The sequence below is a fragment of the Mastomys coucha genome, unplaced genomic scaffold (assembly GCF_008632895.1).
Source record: "Mastomys coucha isolate ucsf_1 unplaced genomic scaffold, UCSF_Mcou_1 pScaffold15, whole genome shotgun sequence".
Lineage (NCBI taxonomy): Eukaryota > Metazoa > Chordata > Mammalia > Rodentia > Muridae > Mastomys > Mastomys coucha.
In genome coordinates, this window is record NW_022196897.1 from 115,666,017 (window position 1) to 115,676,271 (window position 10,255).

Below are 10,255 nucleotides of genomic sequence, written 5' to 3' on the forward strand. Positions count from 1 at the left end.
ATCAACCAAGCCTTCTTCCACACCAGACTGTCCATCTAATCCAATAGTTCTCAACCTGTGGGTCACAACATCTTTGGCAAAGGTCTATCTCCAAACATTTACATTATAATTCATAACAGTAGCAAAGTTATAGTTATGAAGTAGCAACAAAAATAATTTTATGTTTGGGGGTCACCACAACATGAGGATCTGCATTAAAGGATCTCAGAAATAGGAAGATGGAGAGCCCCTGTTAATCCTGTGTGTGTGTGTGTGTGTGTGTGTGTGTGTGTGTGTGTGCATGCGTGCGTGCATGCGTTCGCCAAGTAATACCTCCTCTTACTATGCATTATCTGTGTCCTGGTATCGTGCCTGTAATCTCCTAGAGGTGTTTGTTTGGATGCTTACTTAGCAGCCCTGTTCTTGCTTCATGTTAGCAGTATTTTTTCACACTCTAAACTAGATACCAAGAATAATAATTTTTATGAAGATTCTTCTCATCGAATTATAGCCCGCGCAGTCGTCTCACCGGGAAGAAGACACGCGGACACACTATGTTCCTTCTGTAGCGACGACGTTTACTGCCCTCTCCCAGAGGGAAAAGAGGTCGAGCCCAAAATCCGCACTGCTTATATACACCACAGTGCGGCGTGTCTGCCCACAGCGTGGCGTGTCTGCCCATGATTGGCTGTCTGCTCATTACCCTACGTAACGCCCCAGAATGGGCCGTGACATGGCGTCTTTTCACTCTACGCACATGCACAAACAGTTCTCTACGCACATGGGCAAACAGTTGTTTACTAGGAGTTAACAGCGGAAGTAGGCGCCATCTTGCCATGGCGAATGCCGGCTCCCTACATCGAATAAACTGCTTCCTCTCAGTTTTTCATTTTGTTGTAACCTATTTCTTCTTTCATCTTCCATGTTAGAATCTTCTGATGTCTAGTAAGTGCTGCCTGTTCATATTTAAGAGTGGGACCACAAAGGTGATTAGACGTTCTCAGGGCATACTTGCTGAATCAGAGAATCCTTGTGGGCTAACTGATAATCAGCGTTATTTAGATGGGGACACTTTAACTGGCAAGGTTCACCAGGCTTTCTTTTTTATTTCGTCAGACTCCTGAGGAGGGTTTGTTTCTGGCTGCAGCATCATGGCTGTAACCTGTAGGCAAAAAAAAACAAAGAAAGAAAGAAAGAAAGAAAGAAAGAAAGAAAGAAAGAAAGAAAGAAAGAAAGAAAGAAAGGAAAGATAGCCAGTGCCTGAGCAGCCACTGTGAAGACACCCTTCCATTTTCAGTGTGGCATCCCCGCCTGTAACAGCTCTTCCTATGCTTTCGGAACAGACCTTCAGCTCTACTCTACTCTCACTAAAAACACTAAGCCATGGACTTTGGTTGAGCTGGGAAACAAAAAGTCATTTGACTCACAGAGTGAGAGGCCCTGAGATTGGCTGTTTCATAACAGACTTTTGGCCAATTTCTTTTTATCTTACTACCATAAACCCCAGTCCCACTCTAACCTTCACTTGCAGAATAATATATTAAATTCCAGAGGTTTTTTTAAGAGGATTCTTCAGTGAATACTGGGTAAGATTGCATCACTGCCTGGACCTCCCCATTATCAGATTAAGGTCATTTTTCCTGTGTGCTAAACCATTTCCTGGACTTCCCTCTGCATTCCAGGCTCTCCTATCTTTGTGTATTCATGCCCTTTAGGGAAGAAATTCTTTTTTATTTTTAATCAATACATAAGAATTGTTCATGAATTATTTCTGGAATACAATGCAGTATTTTGATACATACAATGTATCAGGTAAAAAAAGTAAGTTCATTATTTCAAATATTTACCATTTCTTTTTTTCAAGACAGGGTTTCTCTGTATAGCTCTGGCTATCCTGGAACTCACTCTGTAGACCAGGCTGGCCTTGAACTCAGAAATCCACCTGCCTCTGCCTCCCAAGTGCTAGGATTTAAGGTGTGTGCCACCACTGCCCGGCTGCCATTTCTTTGTATAGGGAACATACAAAGTCCTTCTTCTGGATACACTGCAGTGGACTGTAAGTTATCTTTATCACACACATACACACACACACACACACACACACACACACACACACACACTGTGTTATTTATAAAATATTTGAACTCTCCTTTCATTTGTTGAGACTTCAAGAAATGGCCACTAATGGCCATTCCAGTTTCTGATGCCCATGTCTCTTTATTTCTCTGTTCAACAAAGCTGTCGGGACGTGTTTTGTGTCCAGCCAAGCAGCACTCTTGCCTGGCTGTCTAGAGGATGAGACTATGTGTGACTTCGTGTTTTCTGCACAGAGCCAGAGCTGAAAGATTCTCATGTCTAAATGTTTCTTCTTCTCTTCATTTTCATCTCTCTTGAGAGCCAGGAATTTTCTAGAAGGGCAGAAAATAATAGGAGTTGGATTGTAAGAGTATTTTCCCAACCAATTCAATCTGAGACATTAATAATAATAATAATAATAATAATATATAAAAGCCTTTATGACTCTAGGACTCACAGGAAGAGCATCCTTTGCCCAGCAGAATCGTTACTTGCACTCTGTTTCCTAGGAAACCTTTGATAAAAAGTGTTCTTTCCCAATGCTGAGCTGTTTATGAGGCTCTTAGAAATGGCCATTTTCTACTGTGTTGTCATAATTATTGTGTGTTTATCTGTTTTCCTTTCTTATAGCATTGAGTCCCTGTTTAGTCTAGGGATTGTTGTTTTTATCTTCCCCCACCCATTATCATCTTGACAAAAGCTGGTCTTAAAAAAACCTTTCAGAAAAGAGTATGTGAGAAATGGCAGGATCCCAACAAGGAAACCGCAGGACTGTGTCTAACCTCCCACCACTCTGTAGCACCTTGCCCAGCACTACAGTGTGTGTGTGTGTGTGTGTGTGTGTGTGCGTATGTATGTGTGTATCTGTGTGTATCTGTGTGACTGAGTGTGTCTGTGTGTCTATGTGTATGCTTATGTGTGTGTGTGTCTGTGTGACTGTGTCTGTGTGTGTGCGTGTGTGTGCGTGTGTGCGTATGTATGTGTATATCTGTGTGTATCTGTGTGACTGAGTGTGTCTGTGTGTCTATGTGTATGCTTATGTGTGTGTGTGTGTCTGTGTGTGTGTGTTTGTCTGTCTATCTATGTGTCTCTGTGTGTCTCTTGTGTGTCCGTGCATGTGTGTATCTGTGTGTCTATGTGTGTCTGTGTGTGTGTGCGTATGTATGTGTGTATCTGTGTGTATCTGTGTGACTGAGTGTGTCTGTGTGTGTCTGTGTGTCTATGTGTATGCCTATGTGTGTGTGTGTCTGTCTGTCTGTCTATCTATATGTCTCTGTGTGTCTCTTGTGTGTCCATGCATGTGTGTATCTGTGTGTCTGTGTCTATCTGTGTGTGTGTGTTTGTCTATCTGTGTGCCTTTGTGTGTGTCTGTGCATGTGTCTATCTGTGTGTCTATGTGTGTGCCTATGTGTGTGTTTTTGTGTGTGTCTGTCTATCTGTGTGTCTGTGTCTGTCTATCTATGTGTCTCTGTGTGTGTCTATGTGTGTGTGTGTCTGTGTGTGTGTGTGTGTCTGTCTATCTATGTGTCTCTGTGTGTGTCTATGTGTGTGTGTGTCTGTTAGGTGAGAAGATAAACTGCAGAATCTTAAACAAAGCAATAGCTAGAGCAGCAGAGACAGAACATTGGTCTCCTTGTGTTTCTGCTGAGACTGTCTTTAGCTAGAGCAATGCTATCTATAGATTAAAGAAACAAAGGAACAAAGGCACTTTAAAAGAATTACTGGACTAGAAAATTAACTGTGACAGCATGATTAAGAATAAAGAATAATTATTAAGCACTGGTGAAAAGAATGTGCTCCAAACTCATGCTGCCTGAGTTCCACTAGCAGCTGTGCAACTTTAAGGGCTCACAAGTAGAAACAACTGATGTCCAGGGACCCAGGATAAGCAGATCACAGCGGCCTCTGGCACACACACAGCACACAGTAAAGAGTAGGAACTGCTGAAAGGGGCGAAGAACAGACTTTTAAACCACTGATCTAATCTTTTATGAGCCCTGGTCCTATTGAGTCCAGGGGGGAAAATCAGCCTGTGTTAATTGCACCTTTGACACTTCCACAAGGTCTTGGAGACAATGCAGTCCTGACAATATGGATGCTCAGGCTACCAGGCTTGCTCTTCTCCAGGACTGTATCTGGAGAGTTCAAATGACTAAGTCTCATATGATCTCTTTACACAGATATTTACCTTCTCTGATCTATGACTGGTGCCATTTGATGAGTGCCTAGTTCCACCTTGCCTTCAGGCTATAATGTTGGCTCCTAGGCCTGGAGGCTGTGGCCCCTCCCATGGGCCCCCAGTTGAGAAGTTCTCAGTCTGTATGGTTTCTGTTGCAATTGGAGACCATTTCTAGTCAGCAGACATGTATATAGCATCTTTACTCCTTCTCCCTTGGTATGTGGGAATTTTTGGATACCTCCCGCTGTGGACATGAGTTTTGTCCCAGACCTATGTGGATAAGTTGTCTATTAATAGAATGAAAAGGCCAGTTGTGCTGGTTAATATCTGGACTCTCATCCCTTGAGAGGCTCAGCAAGGAAGCTCTTGAGTTGAGACCAACCTAGATGCATAGCAAGACTTGTCTGAAGAGGAGGACAAACGAGGAGCCACAGATCTGCAGAATCAGCAACAGCATACAGCCCCCCAGGGTGATGTTCTGAACCTCACAACTGGCCTGAAAAAGAGAGGAAACTAGGAGCAGCTCCTGGCCTTCCTGTCCCTGCTCCATCAGTGCCAGCAACACTGGTGTCAATATCCTTTAATTGCAGGCTTCTTCACAGACTCCTGCTTGCCTGGGCCTGATTGAACAAGCCCAAGTCAAATCCCAGTGGTTCTACATGCAAGAGAAACTGAGACCCGGGCTTCTGTGTTCTAATATAGGATAGGGACTCTGAATCTAGAAATTTATAGCATCCAGCAAAAGTATCCAAAGGGGGCTGGGCAGAGGCTGGGGAGATGATGGCTCACTGGGTAAGAGTGCTTGTTCTTTGAGTGTAAGAACATGAGTGTGAATCCCCAGCAGTCACATAAAAATAGAAGGACATGGCCATCCATGCTTGTAGCCCCATCAAGGGAGGTGGGCAGAGACAGGTAGATCCTAGGAACTCGTTGGCCAACTAGCCTAGCCTAAATGATGAGCATCAAGTTCAGCAAGAAAGATCCTATCTCAAGACAATAAGACAGAAAGCGATAGCCCAAGATAACAAACATCATCTTCAGGCCTTGGCAAACACACAGGCGCACGCACACACACACACACACACACTACATCCACATATTATACAACACACACATACACACACACACTTTAATTTTGCAAAAAGACTAGGCAACTAACAACATGACACTTCATGAAGCCAAATCCCCCTCTTTCATTTTATTACAAAGCATTTCAAAGATCAAAGCTAGAAGTATTTTATAGTGGCTGTCATGTGCCCACCACCTAAGGTCTCGTTAACATCTTCCTACACCTGCTTTATCATCTGTGCATCCAGACATCCAAACACCTTGGTTTATTTTCATTTCAAGATAAATTGCAGGCATTACTCTTGGCTGTTCAATTCACATTAAATGAAATATGCAATCTTTTTTTACACTATTTTTGTATGTGGAGCATGGGGTGCACTGTGTGCATACCGTAGTGCCTGTTAGGAGGTCAGAGAACAGTTTTCAGGAACTGGTTGTCTCCTTCCACCATGTGGATCTTTTACCTAGTGAGTCATCCACCAGCCCAAAATATACAAATCCTAAATGTACATTTGCTAAACAAATTAATATAGCATTTTCTCCCAGCACTCCTCCCACAACCTCTATGCCCACACCAACCCCAAAGACACTCACTGCTCATGTTTCCAACCGTAGCTACTGACGAGAGCCCTCTTCATTTTGGCCTCTCACTAAAATTATGTAGCTGCTGCTATTTTTCCCAGCTCTTAGAATTTGGCTCAGAGAAGAGAGATCAGGCAGAGAACTGGTCTGTTTCTCCTCTTGCTCTCCTTTTCCCTTCCTACTGTAATCATGGATGGGCTTCTCTTCTAGAAATGGTGGAAAGAACATTTGTTAAATGGTATGTTCCTCGTAGCTTATAGTTATACTCATTGTCAAGTCTAGTAGGTATATCTCTTGTTGTTGATTACAATTTACTAGACCCTCTCTTGACAGCGCCTACTTTTAAAGACCACACTGGTTTAGGAAAGACTACACCAAACAAAAACATGAAACCAAAACACCTAGTCAAACAGTCCATTCTGGATGACAGTCCATTATAATTGGTCTGCTCTTCCCTATCTCTGAGTTACTGAAAATTTTGGCTTCTAGGGGTAACCCTAATAACAGGGGATTCGGGTAAAAATACTTCAAATACACTGTTTCCATCATGGGGTGCACAAACCAACATGAACTAAGGAGAAGTTTTTAGAATCAGATGACATCTAGACATTAATAGAAAACACACACAGGCATTTTACATTCCAATGATTAACTCTTTTATGGGCATAGGAAAGTCTGTCAAGTGGATTTGGGGGAAAATGGATGAATGTCAAAAGATCATTAGGAGTCTCCTAAGCATCCAAAGCAAGAATGTGAGGTTCATAACAATGTTTGATAGATGAAAAGACAGGCAATCTGGCAGTGCCTTGACATGGGATGGAGCAAACACACCCCTTTTCTCCTAACTTCTTCATAGCTACCAACACACACATACAGAGGAGAGAGAGAGAGACAGAGACAGACAGAGACAGACAGACAGAGAGAGAGAGAGGAGAGACACACACACACACACACACACACAGAGAGAGAGAAAGAGAGAGAGAGAGAGAGAGAGAGAGAGAGAGAGAGAGAGAGAGAGAGACCTGCTGAGGATACTACAAAGGGGCCTTGGCTTTCTCCTGGATGGTTGCCTCTCTCCCTAAAGTCTGAACTCTGGCTGTCTCAGTCACCCAGCTAGGTCATTGCTCTTGGGTCAAGGCAATGAAGAAATGAGTTAAGGCTTCATAGTCTTTTATTGGTTGTCTAATGACTTCATCCAGAGCTAGAGAGATCAGTAACATCTTCATTTTACAGCTGGATTAGCAAAGATCCAGAGAGAGGACAGCCTACTACTAGATGAGTGGAGATGTGTCCTCTGACTCACTGTCTTGTGAGAATGAGTCCCCAGGAGGATCTAGGTGACTCTTGGCTGGAGCACACAGCTACTGGCTGCTCCGCCTTGGAGTCTGCTCATGGGCAGCAACAGGCCTATGGTTATTACATCCTCAGAGCTTGGAGATGGGGTTCCTAGCACCATGGGGCCTGGGGTACCCCCTCAGAGTGTGAAACCACCCTTCTAGGGATGCTCTTAGGTTTAGACTCAGATCTCCCCCTTGTGATTTGGGTCAATGTGACATTTCCCTTAAACAGACCACACTGGAGTCCCATAAGGGAACCAGATTTGAGCCAGCAACTCCAAAAATGTATTGAGGGGCTAGAGAAATGGTTCAGTGGTTTGTTTACTTTGTTTTTGGTTTTTTACTGTATTAAGGAGAGTGTTTTGGCTTTTTAAATAGCACTTTCTTTTTTTAAAAAAACTTATTTATTATTATATCTAAGTGCATTGTAGCTGTCTTCAGACGCACCAGAAGAGTGCATCATATCTCATTATGGATGGCTGTGAGCCACCATGTGGTTGCTGGGATTTGAACTCAGGACCTTCGGAAGAGCAGTCAGTGCTCTTAAACGCTGAGCCATCTCTCCAGCCCTAAATAGCACTTTCAATGTAAGTAACTTTTCAATTAATTGAGATCATTTTGATTTCCATCAAAGAGATCTCCATTTTGTTTATGTTTGTTTATTTGTTTGTTTGGCAATTCTGCAGATTATGTAGCCACTAGAAAACTTCACTCATAGGAGAATTTCTTTTTGAAGGCAAAACCCAAATACTTTCATTGTTGCAGAATTTCATAAACTCTTGGGAACTTGGATTTTTCTCTGACCACTGCAGCTTTCTAAAACTTAATATGTATATTAATTACCCTATGAATTATTAAAATGAAGATTCTGGCTTAGATAGCTTTCTGTTACTATAACAAATATTTAATATAATCAACTTTTTATTAAAGAGAGATTTTTTTAAAGGCTTACTTATTACATGTAAGTACACTGTAGCTGTCTTCAGACACCCCAGAAGAGGGCATCTGATCTCATTATGGATGGTTGTGAGCCACCATGTGGTTGCTGGGATTTGAACTCAGGACCTTTGGAAGAACAGTCAGTGCTCTTAACCACTAAGCCATCTCTCCAACCCTTATAATCAACTTTTTAAAAAGAGAGGGATGTTCTGGCTCACGTTTTGGGCTATTTCAGTCTATGATCAGTTACTTCCGTTGCTATGTGCCTGCTACAGAGCATCACATCACGGCAGGAGCACATGGCTAAAGACCACCCAGCTCTTGGCTAGGACTGTTGAGGACAAGGAAAGGAAGGAGGAAGGGCTGGGTCCCAGTAAGCCCTTCAAGGAGCACAGTGACCTGAAGACCATCCCCGCCTCTCCACCACTTCCCAATAATCGGCAAGAGCTGGACACTAAGCCTTAAATAATACATGGGCCTTTCTAGGACAAGATCCAAGCTACAGGAAGGCATCTAGGATACAACGGGCATTCCTCCCAGTTTCTTAGAGATATAGAGACTGCTAGCTCCCGGACCACACACTAATAAAACCATAGCTTAGCCTCTGACACCAGACAGAGCAGGGTAAATATCATGGACTCTGGAAATACTACAGAGCTCACTCCATAACAATCAAAACAACAATAAGCTTAAAAGTTAAGTAAACTCAAGAAAATTATTAGTTTCTCTAAGGTGCTTGCTTGGATTAAGCATGTGACCCAAGGGGAGGGACCGCACAGGATCCGTGAGAAGTTCCTCTTTCATCTTCCATTGCCAATTAAGAAGCCTTGGTTTCGGGCTGGCGAGATGGCTCAGTGGGTAAGAGCACTGACTGCTCTTCCGAAGGTCTTGAGTTTGGATCCCAGCAACCACATGGTGGCTCACAACCACCCATAATGAGATCGGACGCCCTCTTCTGGTGCGTCTGAAGACAGCTGCAGAAAATTACGCCGGAGCGAGTGGAGCGAGCAGAGCCGGAGCGAGCGGGGCTGGCAGAGGTCCTGAGATCAACAGCAGCCACACACATGATGGAACACAGTCATCTGTACAGCTACAGTGTACTCATACACATAAAAATGAAATAAAATAAATCTTTAAAAAGAAAAAAGCCTTGGTTTCTCTCTGCTCTCCTCAGCAAGATGGAAGAATTTTGCACAATCTGCTGCTTGTGGAATGTAGAGTTCGGTGTTGGGAGGGGATGGGAGGACTGTAGAATACAAAGTCCTCTACCAGCTTCTATCAAAGCATTCAAACAGAGCGAAATAACCCATTGCAATATGAGGCTTGTTGACAGACAGACAGACAGACAGACAGACAGGTGAAGGCAGCTTCAAGCAGCTGATAGCCCTGGAAGTTGTTGCAATCAGGCCAGGCTTTCAGGAAGGAAGCTCAGAGGTGCCAGTGTTTTCTGCACAAAAACAAGGACAAACATGGGGCAGAGAGACTAACCTGAGGTACCTTGATATGAGAACAGGATAAATATGCGAAAGGTTTCTTTGCTGGTTTCTCTTCCTCTGACTTTAAAGATAGAACAAATTTTATGTAAAAAAGCCAGCACAGGAGGTGAGGAGAAGAAAGGAAAGATAGCAGTGCCAAGGTTCTGCGGGTTCCTCGGGGTCCACAGGCTCCGCAGGGTGGCACACAGAGGCGTGGGAGATCTCTGGGCTTAGCCCACAGCACTGCAAATTCCAACTAAACAGCCCAGAAAGGATGCCTCCAGATATTGGTTATATATCTAGCACCCCTCTAAGTGATTGACATTGGAGGAACGTAATTCTCAGGGCGACCCCAAGTGAGTGATAGATGTTTTAATCCTCCATCTTATAAGTGAAGAAACTGAGGCACTAAGATTATTTGCCAACAGGATGGTGGATGGAGCTGAAATTTGAGTCAGGTAATCTGACTTCAGAGCAAAGATCTCAAGCAAATCATGTGGCACAAGTATCTCTGAACAGGTGATCTCTGCCTACTCTGCCACAGACTAGCTATGCTCTTGATACCTACTGTTGACTGTGATATCCTGCCTCAAACTCTCCTCCTCCTCCTCCTCCTCCTC

General features: G+C 43.4%; 1 protein-coding gene and 1 long non-coding RNA gene across 2 annotated transcripts in view; one reads left to right on the forward strand and one right to left on the reverse strand.

Annotated features, from left to right (window-relative positions):
* The first annotated feature begins 1,489 nt into the window (after positions 1-1,489).
* Tgm6 (transglutaminase 6) overlaps positions 1,490-10,255 on the forward strand; it is a 44,938-nt gene continuing 36,172 nt past the window's right edge. Inside the window, exon 1 of the mRNA XM_031373655.1 lies at positions 1,490-1,565. The gene's annotated coding sequence lies outside the window, so the exon portion shown is untranslated. The remainder of the gene's footprint in view (positions 1,566-10,255) is intronic.
* Positions 2,134-2,552, reverse strand: LOC116092358. The gene is made up of 2 exons (XR_004119218.1): positions 2,513-2,552; positions 2,134-2,387 (listed from the first exon to the last, which is right to left on the reverse strand). It is a non-coding gene; the product is annotated as an uncharacterized LOC116092358 (long non-coding RNA).